The 19275-nt window shown below is 40.0% G+C and overlaps 1 protein-coding gene and 1 long non-coding RNA gene across 5 annotated transcripts in view; both read right to left on the reverse strand.

The window, feature by feature from the left end:
• ZNRF1 (zinc and ring finger 1) overlaps window positions 1-19275 on the reverse strand; it is a 107968-nt gene that overhangs the window by 77138 nt on the left and 11555 nt on the right. The window lies entirely within an intron of this gene.
• Window positions 8593-17051, reverse strand: LOC147573380 (uncharacterized). The gene is made up of 2 exons (XR_015244695.1): window positions 10372-17051; window positions 8593-10337 (listed from the first exon to the last, which is right to left on the reverse strand). It is a non-coding gene; the product is annotated as an uncharacterized LOC147573380 (long non-coding RNA).

Here is a 19275-nt window from a genome sequence, read left to right on the forward strand (position 1 = left end):
TTAGCAAGGTCATAGGATATAAGAACAATATATAAAAATCAATTGCATTTATATAGACTAGCAACAAACTGGTATAGGAGAATAAAGTTTCAAAAAAATAGCATCAAAAGATAGGATACCAAAAGCACAGGCAACAAAAGTAAAAACAGATAAATTGGACCACATCAAAATTAAAAACTGTGCATCAAAGGATACAACAGAGTTAAAAAGCAATATACTGAATGGGAATAAATATCTGCAAGTCATATATCTTATAAGGGGTTAATAACCAGAATATATAAAGAATTTCTACAATTCAACAAAAACAAAATACAATCTAAAAATAGACCAAGGACTTAAATAGACATTTCTCCAAAGCAGATGTACAAATAGCCAACAAGAGATGAAGAGATGCTCAACATCACTAATCATTAGGGAAATACAAATCAAAACCATAATGAGAGATCACTTCACACCTGTTGGAATGTCTGTTATCCAAAAGACAAGAGGAAACAAATGCTGGCAAGGATGTGGAGAAAAGGGAGCCCTTGCACACTGCTGGCAGGAATGTAAACTGGTGCAGTCACTATGGACAACAGGATGGCAGTTCTTCAAAAAATTAAAAATAGAATTACCATAAGATCCAGCAATACCACTTCTGAGTACACATACAAAACAACTGAAAGGAAGGTCTGGAAGAGATGTTTGTACACTCATGTTCACAGCAGCATTATTCACAAGAGCCAAAAGATGAAGCAACCCAAGTGCTTAGCAATGGATGAATGGCTAAACAAACTGTGGTATATACATGCGATGTATATACATGTGATGGGATATTAATCAGCCTTAATAAGGAAAAATAATCTGGCACTCGCTACAAAACAGATGAACCTTGAGGATATCATGCTAAGTGAAGTAAGCCAGTTGCAAAAAGACAAATACCATGATTTTACTTATATGAGGTAGCAAGAGTGGTCAAACTCATAGAAACAGAAAGAAGAATAGTGGTTGCCAAGGACTAGGTGAAGGAGAAGTAGGGAGTCGTTTAACAAGTACAGAGTTTTAGTTTTGCAAGATGAAAAGGTTCTGGAGATTGGGCACACAACCACTACCACTGAACTGTACATTTAAAAGTGGTTAAGGGACGCCTGGGTGGCTCAGTCGGTTGACCTTCTGACTTCAGCTCAGGTCATGATCTCACGGTCTGTGAGTTCGAGCCCCGCGTCATGCTCTGTGCTGACAGCTCAGAGCCTGGAGCCTGTTTCAGAGTCTGTCTCCCCCTCTCTCTCTGACCCTCTTCTCTGTCTCAAAAATAAATAAGCATTTGAAATAAATAAATAAATAAATAAATAAATAAATAAATAAATAAATAAAAGTGGTTAAGACAGTAAATTTTATGTTATGTGTAGTTTATTACAAATAATTTAAAAATTTTTTTGAAAAACAAACATGAAAGGACACCTGGATGGCTTATTTGGTTGAGCATCCAACACTTGATTTCTGCTCGTTATCCCAGGGCCGTAGGATACAGCCCCACGTCGGGCTCTGTGCTGAGTGTGGAGCCTACTTGGGATTCTCTCTCTCCCTCTCCTTCTGCCCCTCCCCTGCTGGTGCTCCTCGCAAAAAATAAACAAATAAATGAAAATTAAAAATTAAAAAAAAAACATGAAATACTTGAAGATAAATGTTTGGGGGCTCCTGGGTGGCTCAGTCAGTTGAGCGTCCGACTTCAGCTCAGGTCATGATCTCATAGTTCATGGGTTTGAGCCCCAAGTCAGGCACTATGCTGACAGCTCAGAGCCTGGAGCCTGCTTTGTATTCTGTGTCTCCCTCTCTCTCTCTCTCTGCCCTTCCCCTGATCGTGCTCTGTCTCTGCCTCTCAAAAATAAACAGACATTTAAAAAAAATTTTTTTAAAGAGAAGTGTTTAAAAATGTATGCAACACTTTTATTCTAACACTACAAAACACCGCTGAGATTATAAAGATCACTTAAATAAACGCAAAGAAATACTGCTTTTATGGATTGGAATTTGCAATATTAAAATGTTAATTCTCCTCAAATTTATTCATAAATTTCATTCAATCCAAATCAAAATTCCTGCAGGCTTTTTTCCCCTAGAAATTTATAAGCCCATTCTAAAATGTGTATGGGGAAAAAAAAAAGAAAATGTGTATGGAAATGTAAAGGTTAGAGAATACCCTAAACCATTAAAAAGTATAAGGAAGAGGATTTACAACACTTGATTTCTTTTTTTTTTTAATTTTTTTTTTTAATGTTTATTTATTTTTGAGACAGAGAGAGACAGAGCATGAACGGGGGAGGGGCAGAGAGAGAGGGAGACACAGAATCGGAAACAGGCTCCAGGCTCTGAGCCACCAGCCCAGAGCCCGACGCGGGGCTCGAACTCACGGAGCGCGAGATCGTGACCTGGCTGAAGTCGGACGCTTAACCGACTGCGCCACCCAGGCGCCCCTACAACACTTGATTTCAAGACTACTTTTAATACCACAGAAATCAAGAGTAAGGTACTGGCATTAGGACAGTCATAAAGAGCAGAACGGGAATACAGTCCAGATGTAGACCCACACATACATGGTCGACAGAATTTCTATACAGGTTCCACGGTAATTCGGTAAGGGAAAGGATAATCTTTGCAACATTTGTTGCTGAAACACTAAGGGGAAAAATGAACACTGAAAGGAAGTGTAAGACTTGTACACTAAAAATTATATAACGTGGCTGAAAGAAATTAAGGAAGATCTAAATGAATGGAAAGACATCCCATATTCATTCACTGAAGGACCTAATATTGTTCAGATGGCAATACTCTTCAAATTAATCTAGAGATTCAGTGCAATCCCTATCAAAATCCCAACTGCCTTTTTCACAGAAATGGGTAAGATGATCCTAAATTCAAATGAAATTGCAAGCAACTTCAAATAGCCAAAACAATCTTTAAAAAGAACAAAGTTAAAGGGCTCTTATTTCCTGATTTCAAAATTTACTACAAAACTACAATAATCCAGACAGTAATATTGGTATAAGGATAAACATATAGACCAATGGAACAGAATAGAGTACAGAAATAAACCGATATATCTATAGGTCAACGGACTTTTAAGAGGGGTGCCAAGACCATTCAGTTGAGACAGAATGGTGTTTTCAGTAAGTGTTGCCAAGACAAGGGGGTGTCCCTGTGCAAAAGAATGAAGTTGGACCCTTACCTCACATTCGACACTAAAATTAATGCAAAATGGATCAAAGACCTAAGCATAAAAACTAAAACTATAACATTCTTGTAAGTAGACACAGGGTAAATCTTTGTGACCCAGAATTAGGCAATAATTTCTTAAATATGCCAACAACACAAGTTAACAACAACAACAACAAAATTGGCCTTCATCAAAATTAAAAAACTTTTGTGCCTCAAAGCCATATCAAGACGGGCTCCTGGGTGGCTCAGTCAGTTGAGCATCTGACTCTTGATTTTGGACCATAATCATGATCCCAGAGTCGTGGGATTGAGCCCCAGGTTGGGTTCAGTGCTCAATGTAGAGGCTGCTTTAGATTTTCTCTCTCTCCCTCTCCCTCTGTCCATCCTGCTGACCACATACACATGCATACTCGCTGGCTCGCTCTCTAAAATAATAATAATAATAATAATTTTTAAAAAGCCCTATCAAGGGGCGCCTGGGTGGCGCAGTCGGTTAAGCGTCCGACTTCAGCCAGGTCACGATCTCGCGGTCCGTGAGTTCGAGCCCCGCGTCAGGCTCTGGGCTGATGGCTCAGAGCCTGGAGCCTGTTTCCGATTCTGTGTCTCCCTCTCTCTCTGCCCCTCCCCCGTTCATGCTCTGTCTCTCTCTGTCCCAAAAATAAATAAACGTTGAAAAAAAAAATTAAAAAAAAAAGAAAAAAAAAAAAAGCCCTATCAAGAAAATGAAGACAACACGATGGGAGAAAGTTTGGCAAATTCTGTATCCGATAAGGGATTAGTATCTAAAATATACAAAGAAATTTTACAATTCAACAAAAGACAATCCAATTAAAAAACTGGCAAAGGACTTGAATAGATAGTTCTCCAAAGAAGATATATGAAGGACCAACCAACAAACACATGAAAAGATACCCAACATCCTTAGGAAAATGCAAATTAGAACCATAATGAGATACCACTTCAGAACTACTAGGATGTTACTATCAAAGACAGATAATAACAAGTATTGGCGAGGATGCAGAAAAATCAAAACCCTCATACACTCTGGATGGAAATGTGAAATGCTGCAGTTTATCTGAAAAACAGTGTAGAGTTCCTAAAAAATATCAAACATGGGGTGCCTGGGTGGCTAAGTCGGTTAAGTGTCCGACTTCAGCTCAGGTCGTGATTTTGTGGTTTGTGAGTTTAAGCCCTGCATCGGGCTGTGTCTCCCTCTCTCTGCCCCTCCCTCACTCACGTTCTGTCTGTTTCTCTCTCAAAGATAAACATTAAAAAAAAAAAAAAATTAAAAAAAAAACATCAAACACAGTTACCATATGACCCAGCAATTCCAGGTATAGGCCCAGGTGAAATGAAACGTACGTTCACACAAAAATTTGTACTTGCGTGTCCATAGTACTGTTGTTCTTAATGGCCAAGAAGTGGGACGAACCCAAATGTCCATTAACTGATGAACAGACAGACGAAATGTGATACTCATACCATGGAATGTTATTCAGCCACGAAAAGGAATGGAGGATTAATACAGGCTGTAACACGGATTAACCTTGAAAAAACAAGCTAAGTGAAAGAAATCAGGTATAAAAAAACACACTTTGTATGATTCCACTTCTATGAAATGTCTAGAAGAGGCAAATGGGTAGAAAATAGATGAGTAGTTGTGTAAGGCTGGGGTACATTGAGGGAGACACAGTCACTGTGATGGTTATGGGGTTTCTTTTCGGGGTAATGAAAATGTTCTAAAATTGATTGTGGTGATGGTTGCACAATCCTCAATGCACTAACAAATCACTGAATTATACATTTTAAACGAGTGAATTGTATGGCATGTGAATTATATATCAATAAAGCAGTTAAATTAAAAAAGACCAAGGGAGCTGTTGAGTTGGAGAATAAATTTTGGAGTCATCAGCATACACACGGTACTTATAACCACTAACCTCGAAGACTTCACAAGGTTGTGATACACAAAAGAATGAGAAGTAGTCCAAAGACTGAGCCCCCATGCCTTTCAACATTAGAGACAGGAGGACTGAGGAGGAATCAGCAAAGGATATGAGGTCAGTGAGAGGTGGGAAAAAAGCTAGGTGAGGGTGGCATCTTGGAAGCCAGTGAAGACAATGTTTCAAGGAGATCAAATGCAGCTGGCCTTCCCAAATTGAGAACTGAGAAGGAATTATTGGATTTGGCAACACAAAGGTCCTCAGTGACCTTGTTAGAGCAGTTTCGCCTCAGCAGTGTGGGCAAATACCTGAGTGGAGAGGGTTCGAAGAGACTGGAAGGAGAAAAATCAATCAAGAAAAGAGAATTCTTAAGGAATTTGCCATGAAAGGAAGCAGAGAAATGGGGTAGTATTTGGAGAAGTAGAATCAAGAGAATCTGTTACTGTTTTCAAGATGGAAGAAACAGGAACGGTGTGCAGGCTGATAGAATGTGCCACCAGAGAAGCAACACTTTGGAGACAGAGAGGAGGACGGCTACAGCAATGCTCCTGACTCAGCAGCAGGAATGAAATCTGGTACACAAGCGAGGCCCTGGCCCTTACCAGGACACGGACGGATCAGACCTCCTAGTAGGTTACAGGAAAAGGGAAGGCAGCAGAGATGCAAGCAGGTGGAGAGATACAGTAGTGAGTGGCAGGAACTTGTTTCCTTGATGAAACAGGAAGTAAGGTCATCAGCAAAGGCTGAGAAAGGAGTTTTGAGAAGAGAGGGGAAGGCAGGGACTAGTCCTCTAGGACGGTGGAAGAATGAATGAGCTGTGGAAATACGGCAGGATTCCTTGGCAGCATTCAAGGCCTGCTTGAGATGACTGATCGTGAGCTAAGAGTGAGGTCTGCAAACATGCTGGGTGTTTCCTCCAGCCCAGGAGAACACCCACAGAGTAGGCAGACACGTGGATTTAACCAGAGCTGTGGCTTAGCCAAGAAAGTGTGACAAAGCAAAAGAGGGGAAGGGGACTGAGAGTGTATTGCATGAGGCAGTGTTTGTAACGAACGGCTGCCCTTGGAATCAAAGTTATTTAGGGAAGTAAGAGCATGAGGGGATAAGGATCAGGGAGAAAGAAGGACTAGAAGTCCTGCTGCGGTCAAAGACCACTGAGAGGACTGATGTTATGATAAAGAGCAGCAAAACATCCTCACGAGTGGTAACTCTTACAGCTGACATGGTAAGACACGTGTTTTAGTTCTCCACCGTTTTTCGAAACTACGAAGAATGCTGTAGGCTCATAAGCAGTAGGAAGGACACAGGGCTGAAGATCCCCACCATTTAATTTTTGATGGCCAAACTGACACATTCAGTAACAATACGAGATGCTATTAATTAGAACAACATCAGTCCCTAGTTGTGTGGGGCTGGGCAAATTCCCTAACTGCTGGGGCTCAGTTAATCTGTAAAATGGGGATAAGAGTAACCACCTCACAGGACAAAGACTGAAAGAATATATGAGAAACACAACTGAGTCTGGCACTTAGTAACAAATAAATATCGACTATCAGTAACATCATTACTAATTGCTAAGATTATGCGTGTTTCTTATTTTTAAAAGATGCAATAACCAACAAATGTTATAAAAGCAACAGTCTCATTAGGGAAGAGTTCAGAGACTCAAGTAGTAAGGCTGGTGGAGGCTGAACTCATTCCAGAACTTTTCCAAGTACTTTTCCCACTCTGCTCCTGTTTCTCCACTTTCTGGGGACATGGGAGAAAAGACACGTGCCATCCCAAAGGGCTGTAAGCTCATGGGAACTCTGTAAACATCAAACCTTGCCGCTGAGGGGTTCAACTTCACCCTAAACTCGATTTCCAGGTTCTGTGCCAGCACCTCTGCCTTCTGTGCACACAGCTGGCCTCAGACAGTCGCATGCAATAGCAACATCTTTAGTGAAACACCTTGAGAATGGTACTTTTTCTTATTTACAAATATCTCACATGTCCATTTAGGAACAGACCAGACTTCTTTTCCAGTTCAAATAAGATGTTCGGTTACTGTTTATTACATCACAGGTCACTGGAGGAAGGAGGAGAAATGGACCCTGGCCTGTCATCTGACAGCTATTTAGACCGTGGAGCTGTGGGAATCAAGCCCACGTGACACCCCTCCATGGGATAGAATCCCAGACAGACAGTCGCTAAGTCCCAGGAGATTGCGGCAGACCCCACTGGCACACTGCCTCTTTCACAGTTTCTGTTTTCGATGCCACAAGGAAGCAAAAGCAATGGCTGAGTGCAGAGCCATCCATGGTTAGCTGCCTCTTACATCTTTCAGGCCTGGCTTGAAATGTCTCCACCCCCAGTCCCCGCCCAGGGTTTTCTTTCAGAGTAGCTGGGATCAGAGATCCAAGAGAAAAATTTCTTAGGCTCTAAGTGTAGCTACTGGCAGAAGCAATCATCTCATCAGGAAGAAAAATGGGAAAGAAGCAGCAAACTCTGCAACAAGTGAGACACACTCAGAGTGCTTCAGAATCGAAGGCTGGGAGAGAACATGGGCTCCTAGGAATTCTAGGAGCCTGGGGTGATTTATTGACCAAACATCCTCTGTAGCTGGGACTGGGCTCTGAGCTCTTTCTAGCTTATAATTTTTTTTTAATAATTTTTTTTATGTTTATTTATATTTGAGAGAAAGAGAGAGAGAGAGAGTGAGTGAGTCAGACACAGAATCTAAAGCAGGCTCCAGGCTCTGAGCTGTCAGCACAGAGCCCAACGCAGGGCTCAAACTCATAAACTGCGAGATCACGACCTGGGCTAAAGTCATATGCTTACCCAACTGAACCACCCAGGCGCTCCTCTAGCTTATAATTTAATTGCTCTATGAGAGGAATGAGAGAGGAGGGGCTTCACGATCTCTCCTTGCGGTATTCTTCACAACAACTTACAGAGAAGTTTTGACCAAAGAGTAGATATGGTCTCTAGCAAAGAAGTAAGGGGGCGAGAGTGTTTTCCGGCAAACTTCACAGTTTTATCGTGATTTTACCCAAACAGGCACAATGACTAGGGGACAAGGGGAGGGATTTGCTGTGAATAGGTTCCACTTTCAGATACAAGTTTCCGGAAATGACAACAGAAACAAAAACAAAACAAAACAAAATCCACATATGCACACAGAACGATGAAGAAGACATGAAATAGAAAATGCAAGTTGTGAACCGCTAACCTGATTTCTACTGTTTTTACATATCCATTCATTCATCCACAGGGGCAAAAATCTGTAACACATACCGAAGGAATCCTGTGAGATTTCTGCTTTCTACGTTAATGTTTGAAATCTTTACAATCACTATTCTGATGATCTCAGGGATGGGGGTCGGGGGGAACAGGAAGAAGTCATGCTTCCAGATTTGCTTAAAAACAAAAAACCCACTGATTTAGAAATTACAAATGTCTGTTACCCTTTCTGTATCTGCAGAACACCTATTAGTTCATCCTTCCCTACTCCTTCACCGGCTCAAGGGCACTTTTTTCTTTTAGAACTCCCTCCTCTTTGTACAAATGCAGCCTTGAATTCCTCCTAAGTCACTCCCAGTCATGGTACAAGTTCTCCTTTTCTTTCCTATTAATTTCTTCCAGAAAGCTGACTCCAAGCTGCCTTTGCCAACCCTACAAAAATCACCAGAATGAACTAAGTATTGAACCCTTTTCCATTATGAATTCCCTTTACCTTCACCCCCAAAAATTACCATCCATTACATGTATATCTTCACTGAACAACTTTTATTTTGGTACCCGTTCTGTATGTTATACCATAAATACTCAATATAGACCTTTTTAAAAAATTTTTATTTTAAACTTTCTGAACTACTTCATTTGGCTTAAAATAGGTACTACACTCTGAAATCAACAAGAACGATGTCCCTTCTCTTAACAGCCGACTCCAAGCCCCAATCCCCTGTCAAGGGCAGTGAACAGGGTTAGTGCCACCTGCCAACTCCAGCCGGTTAATATGGACTGGGAACCCAGAACACAGGGTTGAGGAGGACTGAGTTCACACAGAGTTCCCTAATAAAGAGGGAGGGAGGTTAAGTTTTAGCACTGTCTGCCATGCTCAATGAACAAAGTTGGGGTCAGTGGCTTTTCCCTCTCTGCATAGCCTGCTGGGCCCAGCACTGGTGTGACCTACATTGCTCTTATTCTTGGTGTATCTGGAGTCCAGTCACTGTGAAACATTGCTATATTTGAAGAAAGTGTGGGTGTTTGTGTGTATGTGGTTGGGGGGAGGAAGAAAGTATCTCTTTTCTTGAGAATCTTTAACTGTTCTATAGCAACTCAGAAGAGAATGAGATGACAGATTAAGGGGGTGGAAAAAGATGACTTCATTACAAGGAATTTCCAACCTGAGTCAAATTTCAAGTAATAAGAACTTGGGCTGGTTTTCTCCAGTTACCTCACAAACCCATCCTCCCTATTCTCACTCTAATCACAACTACATAAAATCAGTATCCCCGTGCAGTAATTTTTCTCCATGTTTCCCAAAGTTTATTAAACATCAGGGGTTCATTTACCTTTCCACTAAACCTGACTTCCCCTCTTCCCATGGCACCAAGTTATAGGTCAGACAAGTAGACTTCAGTACCCCCATTTCATCCTATGAATCATTCTGTGAATGTAATGTCCTCTCTGAATTCTTCCTACTCATAGATGGTGCATAAGAGTAGTAACTCTAAAAAGATTCTGGGTATCAACAGGTTCATTTGATCCATTTTCTGAAACTTCATGTTTACCAATCCTCTATCTACTATTAAGAATACTGTGGAAGAGTTCCAAAGAGTACTGCCCAAGAGAGCTTTCTGCAATGAAGGAAATGTTCTACATCTGTGCTGTCCAATTATAGCAGTCACTAGCAATTTGTGGCTAGCGAATACTTGAAATGTGGCTAGTGTGATTCAGAAACTAATTTTAAATTTAATTAATTATAATTTAAGTAGCCACCTGTGGCCTGTGGCTACTCTATTGGACAGTGCTGTCTAGAAGAAGAAAGAGAATAAATTCAGCCGCATGAGAAAACAGAAAGCTCTAAAAGTGTATCCAGAGTACAGAGGAAGAGTTAAGGCTTCTGTGGCCACAGACATAGATCCTTGTCACAGTTGTGAGGCAGCCCCCCACCAACCCCGAAGAGGTACTGTGCTAAAAGGGTTCCCTACCTGACTCAGGAGCTGCTCTTCCTCTGGGGAGTAGGAACCAAAATGAAGATGGGCTTCCAGCTTCCTGCCTCCCTGCTCTTAGTGCCTGCTTGCTCAAGAGAATAATGTCAGTGATAAGGCTCAATGGAATTTTTGAGACAAGAACAGAAAGCAAGTAGCCAGCCCCACTTACTTTCCAAAGGAGGAAAACCAGAACCATCGAAGTGAAGAGATTTATTCATTTTTTATTTGTTTTTATATAGTTGAAGGCAATAAGTAAACAATCCACCAACTTATTCCAAGGAATTTCAAATGTAGTTCAATGAAATACAAAAATCAACCGATGGGTTAAAAAGCAGGTGAACAAAGAACTAGTGTGCTGGAAAGTGTAGGTAAGAAATTACCCAGAGCACAGCATACAGAGCTAAAAAACTGGAAAACATGAAAAGAGTTTGAGAAACATGAAGTCGATAGAATAAGAAAGTCCAATATATGACATCTAGGATTTCCAAAAGGAAAGATGGAAGAAAATAAAAGAAAAGCACAATTTGAAGGGATAAATGGCTGAGAATTTCACACATGCTTTGAAAGAAATGAAATCTCAGATTCAAAGACAAACAGCAAAGCAGGATAAATAAAAATAAACCAACATGGCAGTAAATTTGCAGAATACCATGAACAAAGAGAAGATAAAAAAAGCAGCTAAGAGAAAAAAAGGATTAAGGGTTGATAAGCAGCCTTCTCAATTACAATATTAGAAGCTGGAAGATAATGAAACAGAATAACATCGTCCTATTGCTGATAATAAGTAACTGCCAACCCAGATTTTTGTATCAAGCCAAATTATCATTCAACGGTGATGACAAATAAAAACACTTTTAGGCAAGCAAAACAGAGTTTACAATTAAGAGACTGAAAAAAACTTTAAAGCCTACCTCCAGAAGACAGAAATGTAACTCAGATAATAACTCAAGAAGTTAGAAAAACGCAGGGTACACCCAAGGGGAAGTAGAAGGAAAGATAAAATATGGTTAATAGCAGAAAGCAATGAAATGGGGGCGGGGGGCAGAGGGTAATCAAAAACTGGTCCTTTGAAAATAAACTAAGAAAGTAGAGCTCTGGCAAGACTAATCAAGAATAAAATGTGCAAATAATATTAGGAAAGGAAAGGGGGACATAATACAAAGATAGACACAGAGATTGCCTGGAAATATATACCATATCAACACTGACACAAGAATAGAAAACTTGAGCATACCAATAATACTGAAGAACTTTAATCATATTAAATAAAAATTTACACACACACACACACACACACACACACACACACACACACACACACAGCCCAGGCCCAGACAGTTTTACAGGGGAATTTTACACGCAAGTTCTACCAAGCATTCATAGTACAGATATTTCCTTGTCTCTGTTTCCTCCAGATCCATTTCCCTCTCTGTTCTGTTCTCTACAAGGCTAACAAGTCTGGACAAGATTCCCTCACCTCCTAAACTTCTATTGGGTTCTGTCAATGGGAAGCACCAGCAGAAGATGAGGACAAGATGATAGAGAAGCTGGGGCGCTTATTCCCTGGCTCTCTCTTTACCTTGCTATGGTATGGCAATGGTTTCATTCTTCTATGTAAGCCCACAGTTCTGTGGGACATCTTTCCCTGGGCTAGAGTTTTCACCAGGTTTTATAATCACTTCCCTCCCCCTTGTACTTCAGATCTAGGAGGGGCAACAGATTTCCACTGTGGCCAATCTCCAGGTGCTTCACCCATCCACTGTTCATTCCTTCAATCCTGCCCACACCTTTGTAACCTTCTCTTCAATTAAATTTGATTCAATTACCTCTCTGAGTGCACCATCTGTTTGCAGTCAGAACTGTAATAGGCTTTTATAAAACTCTTTTAGAAAAGAATAAACATATACATATTCCTAACTCCTTTTAAAAGTCTACATTAATCTTAATAGCAAGAGAAGAAAAGAAAATTGAGTGAAATTTCATCACATATATACAGGAATCCCAAGTAGAATATGGATGTATTAAATCTAGCAATGTATATGGGATGGTTTGCTTCAAGAATATAAGGGTGGGTGCCTTGGTGGCTCAGTCAGTTAAGTGTCTGACTTCAGCTCAGGTCATGATCTTATGGCTCAGGAGGCTCTCTGCTGTCTGCACAGAGCCTGCTTCAGATACCCTGTCTCCCTCTCTGCCCTCCCCCCGCTCATGCTCCCTCTGTCAAAAATAAATTAACATTAAAAAAAATAATACAAGTTAAACATTAAAAAATCTAAAAAAAAATAAAAAAGGATATGTTAAACATTATAAAGTCGGGGCCTGGGTGGCTCAGTCGGTTGAGCATCTGACTTCCACTCACGTCATGCTCTCACAGTTTGTGGGTTAGAGCCCCACATCAGGCTCTGTGCTGACCTCTTGCTCAGAGCCTGGAGCCTGCTTCAGATTCTGTGTCTCTTTCTCTCTCTGCTCCTCCCCCGGTCACGCTTTGTCTCACTCTGTTTGTCAAAAATAAATAAGTGTAAAACATTATAAAGCCTATTAACGTAATCATTAACAAATGAAAGGAGAAAGACCATCTGACTGAATGTAAGGGAAAAATCTGATAGAACAGCCACCTGTGATACTTAGTTTAACAAATTAAGAATAGAAGGGAATGAAGGAAATTTATCAGAAACAAACACAATGGTTCCAATGCAAGGAACACTCCCTTTAATAGGAGGAAAACAAGGATGCCCATGATTACAGATTCAAATAAACTTTTTACTGGAGGAACTAGACAGCAATCTTGAATGAAAGAGAAGTGACACACAAAAGGATTAGAAAAGAAGAAACTAAGTAGTCATTATTTGTAGATGTGATTCTCGGCTTTTCTCTGTAGATGTTTTCCATTGTAACTATTATACTCATTCTCTCTCTCTATAAGAGTTCAGCAAATTTGCTGAATATACAAGAAATCTGAAATTATTTAAAAAAGTTAAAGCTATTTACAGTAATAACCCAAAAACAAGGTATCTAGTGATAAATCTAACAAAAGGGATTCAAGACCTTTAAAAAACTATAAAGTTTTATCCAAAGACATTAAGCAATAATCTTAGGTTATATTTACTGATCACTTACTATCTGCTGGGCACTGTTCTGAATGGTATGGCTATGCCTATATACTAGTTTAATTCATAAAATGGTCCCATAGGATAAATACAATTATTATCAGTCTCACTTTAGAAATTAAGGCACAGGGTAAATCACTTGCCCGATTCCAAAACTAAAAATCAGCTACACTGAGATTCAACTCTAAGGCAGTCTGGCTCCAAGCCTGCAACCTTAACCACTACCCCACAGGGCCTCTCCCAAAAGGGGGATCCCACTCTTCCCATGAAGGCACCTCTGGCTTGGCTGAGTTAAGCCTCCACGAGAGAGTCTCATGTCATGCTGAGGCAGATTTGACCTGAAAGAAGCCCCTATCTCAACAGGTGGGATCACAGCAAAAAGTTCAGGAGCAAAGGTTGGAACTGCTTGGGTTCTGACGAAAACACACCTCAGCATTAGACCTAGCCAGCCCTTCAGACACCGTGTCACTTTTAGATCATGCGGTTTTATTTAGGTCTTCCTGGTAACATCTGAGGATTCTGGGTGATGGAAATGCAATATTGATTTGTACAAACTCTGCAATTTTTCTGCAAATCTGAAATCATTTCAAAGCTTTAAAAATATTTTAAAATTTGGGGTGCCGTGGTGGCTCAATCCATTGAGTGGCCAACTCTTGATTTTGGCTCAGGTCACGTTCTCATGGTTTGTGGGTTCGAGCCCCACAATGCGCTCTGTGCTGGCAGTGCAAAACCTGCTTGGGATTCTCTCTCTCCCTGTCTCTGTGCTCCTCCCCTGCTCACATGCTCTCTCTCTCAAAATAAACATTAAAAAAAATTTTTTTTAATATTTTAAAATTCTATTATATCTGTAAATTCAATCCCATCAGAGTCACAGGCAGACTCAATTTTATAAAGATGGCATTTTATAAACTCAATGTAATTCCAATAAACACCCTAACAGTTTTTCTCCCACAGAAGGTGACAAAGCTGATTCTAGGAGCAGAAAGTGCCAAAAATAGCTAACTGGTTTTTGTTGTTTTTATTGTTGTTGTCTATAACATACAAAAAGAACTGTTTATTCTGCTGTTTGCAATACAAAGACATAGGGAAATGTTACTGTTTGTGCAACACAGTAAGGGAAAAAATTTTAAACTGCCCATTAGGGTCACTTGGCCAGATGTCCTGTCATGAAGAATACCAGTTATAAACAGAGCAGCCCTAGGACTCTGTATTTCATTTTGCTTATTCTATCCTGATTCCCTTATCTGTCCCCTAGAAAGCTTCACTTAGACAGCACAGCTTTGAAAAAGAATAACAAGATGAAAGGATTTGCCCTTCCACACAGCAAGATAAAGCCACGGTAATTAAGAAAGTGTTAGCACAAGGATAGACAAATTGACCAATGGTACAGAACAAGAAGCCCAGGAACAAATACAGGCCAGGAAGGAAACTTGATATGTGACAGAGGTGGCTTTGCAAATCAGTGGTAAAGGACTTTATCGTTCTTCACTTGCTGCTAGGAGAGCTAGTATTCCTATGGAAAATAAAATCTACCCTTATCCTACCCCATCCAAACAATTTAACTCTCCGGGATTAAAGACTTAAATATGAAAGGCAAAATTTAAAAGCTTTTAGAAAAAAGTGTAAGAAAGTGATAAGCAAGTCTTTCTTAAGACATAAAACACATATGGCATAAGGAAAAACACTGGAATATTCAATTACACAATTAAGTTAACTATAACAAATCACAAAAGAATAAAGAGATAAGCCACAGGGGCACCTGGGTGGCTCAGTCGGTTGAGTGTCCAACTCTCGATTTCGACTCAGGTCACGATGGTGGCATTGGGGCCCCTGTTAAGCTCTGTGCTGGTGGCGCACTCCTGCCTAGGATTCCCTCTCTCCCTCTGCCCCTCCCCCACTCACTCTCTCTCAAAATAAACAAACATTAAAAAAAGAGAGAGATAAGCCACAAACTGGGAGAAATAATCTGCATTACATACGACAACAAATAATTATTGTCTGGGAACAAAACAAAAACACAAATTCATACAAACTAGTAAGAAAAGGATAAACTATCCAACATAAACATCAAGAGACATGAACAAGCGTTTCATAGACGAGGAAACATTTTGATTAACTAATACTGATGTATTAGTTACATATGAATACATATTATCAAATATATAACAAAATCAGAGTGATATGCCATTTCATACCCACCAGAGCTTGCCAAAAATTAAAGTATGACGATATCACGTTTTGGCAAGGACATAGAGGGAGTAAAAATATGCTATTTTGGGAATGTAAATCGGTACAAGTATATTGGAGAGCCACTGGGCAATATCTCATTTAAGCTGAAAATACATACACTCTATGATCCAGCTATTTCACAACTAAGGATGTACCCTAAAAAAACCTCTCACTCGGGTATGTAAAGAAACATAGAAAAAATTCTCAAAGCAACTGAAAATAACTTCAATACCCATTATAAGGGAATGGATCAATAAATGGTGATATTAAAAAATGTTTTTAATGTTTGTTTATTTACTTATTTATTTATTTATTTAGTGTGAGAGAGAGAGAGAGCAAGCACAAGCCAAAGAGCTCTAGCAGGGGAGGGGCAAAAAGACAGAAAGAATCCCAGACAGGCTCCGCGCTGCCAGCACAGAGCCCAACTCTGTGCTGGGTTCAAACTCACAAACTGTGAGATCATGACCTGAGCTGAAATCAAAAGTCAGACGCTTAACCGACTGAACCACCCAGGCGCCAATAAATGGTGATATTTGTGACACAGTCACACAACAGAGTGCAACAGTGAAAATGAATGTGTCAACACGAACAATAAGCAGCACAATGGATTTACAGATCTCAAATCCATTTGGGATATACAGAGGGATATGAGAGGATAGAGGCATTATGATAAAGTTTATATGAATTAAATGAATATCGTTTTAGACAGAAACATGCAATAAAACTATGAACATATAAAGGATGGTAAACAGGAGAGCCAGGCAGTCATTACCTTTGGGGAGGGAAGGAAAAATATGGGAACTGGGTGGATTTATGCAATTACATCTGTAATAGTTTATTCATAAATCTGTTTGATAGGTAAATACATTACCTCTTTTGAATGTCTAAAGTAGATTTTTAAAAAAGGTTCCAAGAGACCAGAGCTCCTATTCAGAGCCACACCACTACCTGATTTCCTGAAATGTACCAAATTGACAGAGTATAAACCCCTGTGACTTCCATTTTTCTTTTTTTTTTTTAATTTTTTTTTTAACGTTTATTTTTGAGACAGAGACAGAGCATGAACGGGGGAGGGGCAGAGAGAGAGGGAGACACAGAATCGGAAGCAGGCTCCAGGCTCTGAGCCATCAGCCCAGAGCCCGACGCGGGGCTCGAACTCACGGACTGCGAGATCGTGACCTGACCTGAAGTCGGACGTTTAACCGACTGAGCCACCCAGGCGCCCCTCCATTTTTCAATCGTAGGACTGAAACTTTAGAGTTCATCTAATATGAGTGAATGGACAAAAAAAGGAAGGGTCAGACCCTATGACAAGATGTACCCTGGGGACCCTCAAGGAAAAGGGAGGCAAGGAAATAATTCTTGTTATTTTATAAAAGTGATTATCACCTCCCAGAAAAAGCATTTGACAACATACAGCTTCCATTCATGATAAAAACCCTCAACAACATAGGTCTAGAGGGAACATACCTCAACATAACAAAGGCCATATATGACAAACCCACAGTTGACATCATACTCAATGGGAAAAAACTGAGAGCTTTTCCCCTAAGGTCTGGAAAAAGACAAGGATGTCCACTCTCACCACTTTTATTCAACCAAGTACTAGAAGGTTCTGGTCACAGCAATTAGACAATAAAAAGAAATAAAAGGCATCCAAACTGGTAAAGAAAAAGTAAAACCTCCACTATTTGCAGATGGCATAACCCTAAAGACTCCACCAGAAAAAACTATTAGAACTGATAACTGACTTCAGTAGAGTAGCAAGATACAAAATCAATGTACAGAAATCTATTATATTTCTATACACTAATAATGAAGCAGCAGGAAGTGACATTAAGAAAACAATTAACATTTGCAATTGCACCCAAAACAATAAAACACCTAGAAATAAATTTAACCAAAGAAGTGAAAGACCTGTACTCTGAGAACTATAAAACACTGATGAAAGAAATTCAAGACAACGCAAAGAAAAGGAAAGACATTCCAGGCTCATAGGTTGGAAGAACAAATATTGTTAAAATGTCTATACTAACCAAAGCAATCTACACATTTAATGCAATGCCTATCAAAATACCAACAGCATTTTCCACAAAACTAAAATGAACAATTCTAAAATCTGTATGGAACCATAAAAGACCCCAAATAGCCAAAGCAATCTTGAAAAAGAAAAACAAAACTGGAGGTATCACAATTCCAGACTTTTCAAGTTATGGTACAAAGCTGTAGTAATAAAAACAGTATGGTACTGGCATAAAAACACAAAGAGGGGCACATGGCTGGCTCAGTCAGAAGGACATGTGACTCGATCTCAGGGTCATGAGTTCAAGCCCCACTTGGGGTGTACAGATTACTTAAATAAAACAAAAAATTTTTTTTAAAAAAGGTTAAAAATAGAACTACCCTACAACCCAGTAATCGCACTACTGGGTATTTATCAAAAAAGTACAAAAACACTAATTCAAAAGTGTTTGTTTATTGCGGCATTATTTACAATAGCCAAACTATGAATGCAGCCCAGTGTCCATAGATAGATGAATGGAAAAAGAAGATGGGGAATATACGTATGTATATATATACGTACGTACACACACACACACACACACACACACACACACAGACACACACACACACACCATGGAATATTACTCAGCCTTACAAAAGAATGAAATCTTGCCATTTGCAATGATGCAAATGAAGCTAGAGAGCATAATGATAAACGAAATAAGTCAGAGAAAGACAAATACCATGTAATTTCACTCATATATGTAACTTAAGAAACAAAACAAACAGGGGCGCCTGGGTGGCTCACTAGGTTGAGCGTCTAACTTCGGTTCAGGTCATGATCTCGCGGCCTGTGGGTTCCAGCCCCACGTTGGGCTCTGTGCTGACAGCTCGGAGCCTGGAGCCTGTTCTGGATTCTGTGTCTCCTCCTCTCTCTGCCCCTCCCATGCTCATGCTTTGTCTCTCTCTGTCTCTCAATAATAAACGTTAAGAAAAAAAAATTTTTTTTTGAACATTTTTTAATTTTATTTTTGAGACAGAGAGAGACAGAGCATGAACGGGGGAGGGGCAGAGAGAGAGGGAGACACAGAATCGGAAGCAGGCTCCAGGCTGTGGGCCATCAGCCCAGAGCCTGACGCGGGGCTCGAACTCACAGACCGCAAGATCGTGACCTGAGCCGAAGTCGGACGCTCAACCGACTGAGCCACCCAGGCGCCCCAAAAATTTTTTTTAAAAAGAAACAAAACAAACAAGCAAAGGGTAAAAAAAAAAAAAAAAGAGAGAGAGAGAGAGAGAGACAAACCAAGAAATAGACCCTTTAATATTAGAGAACAAACTGATGGTTACCAGAGAGGAGGTGGGTGGCGGGGGTGGGTAAAATAGGGGACGGAGATTAAGAGTATACTTATCATTATGGGCACTGGGTGATGCATGGAATCACTACATTGTATACCTGAAACTAATGTAACACTGTATGTTAACTACACTGGAATTAAAATTAAAAACTCAATTTAAAAAGTGACCATCACTTTTACCTTAAGTGTTTCGAACTCCTTAGGCAAAAGATACTTTGTAATTATGGGATCAATTAAAAATGTTGAG

The sequence above is a fragment of the Puma concolor genome, chromosome E2, assembly GCF_028749965.1.
Source record: "Puma concolor isolate L17-30 chromosome E2, mPumCon1.1.hap2, whole genome shotgun sequence".
NCBI classification, from domain to species: domain Eukaryota; kingdom Metazoa; phylum Chordata; class Mammalia; order Carnivora; family Felidae; genus Puma; species Puma concolor.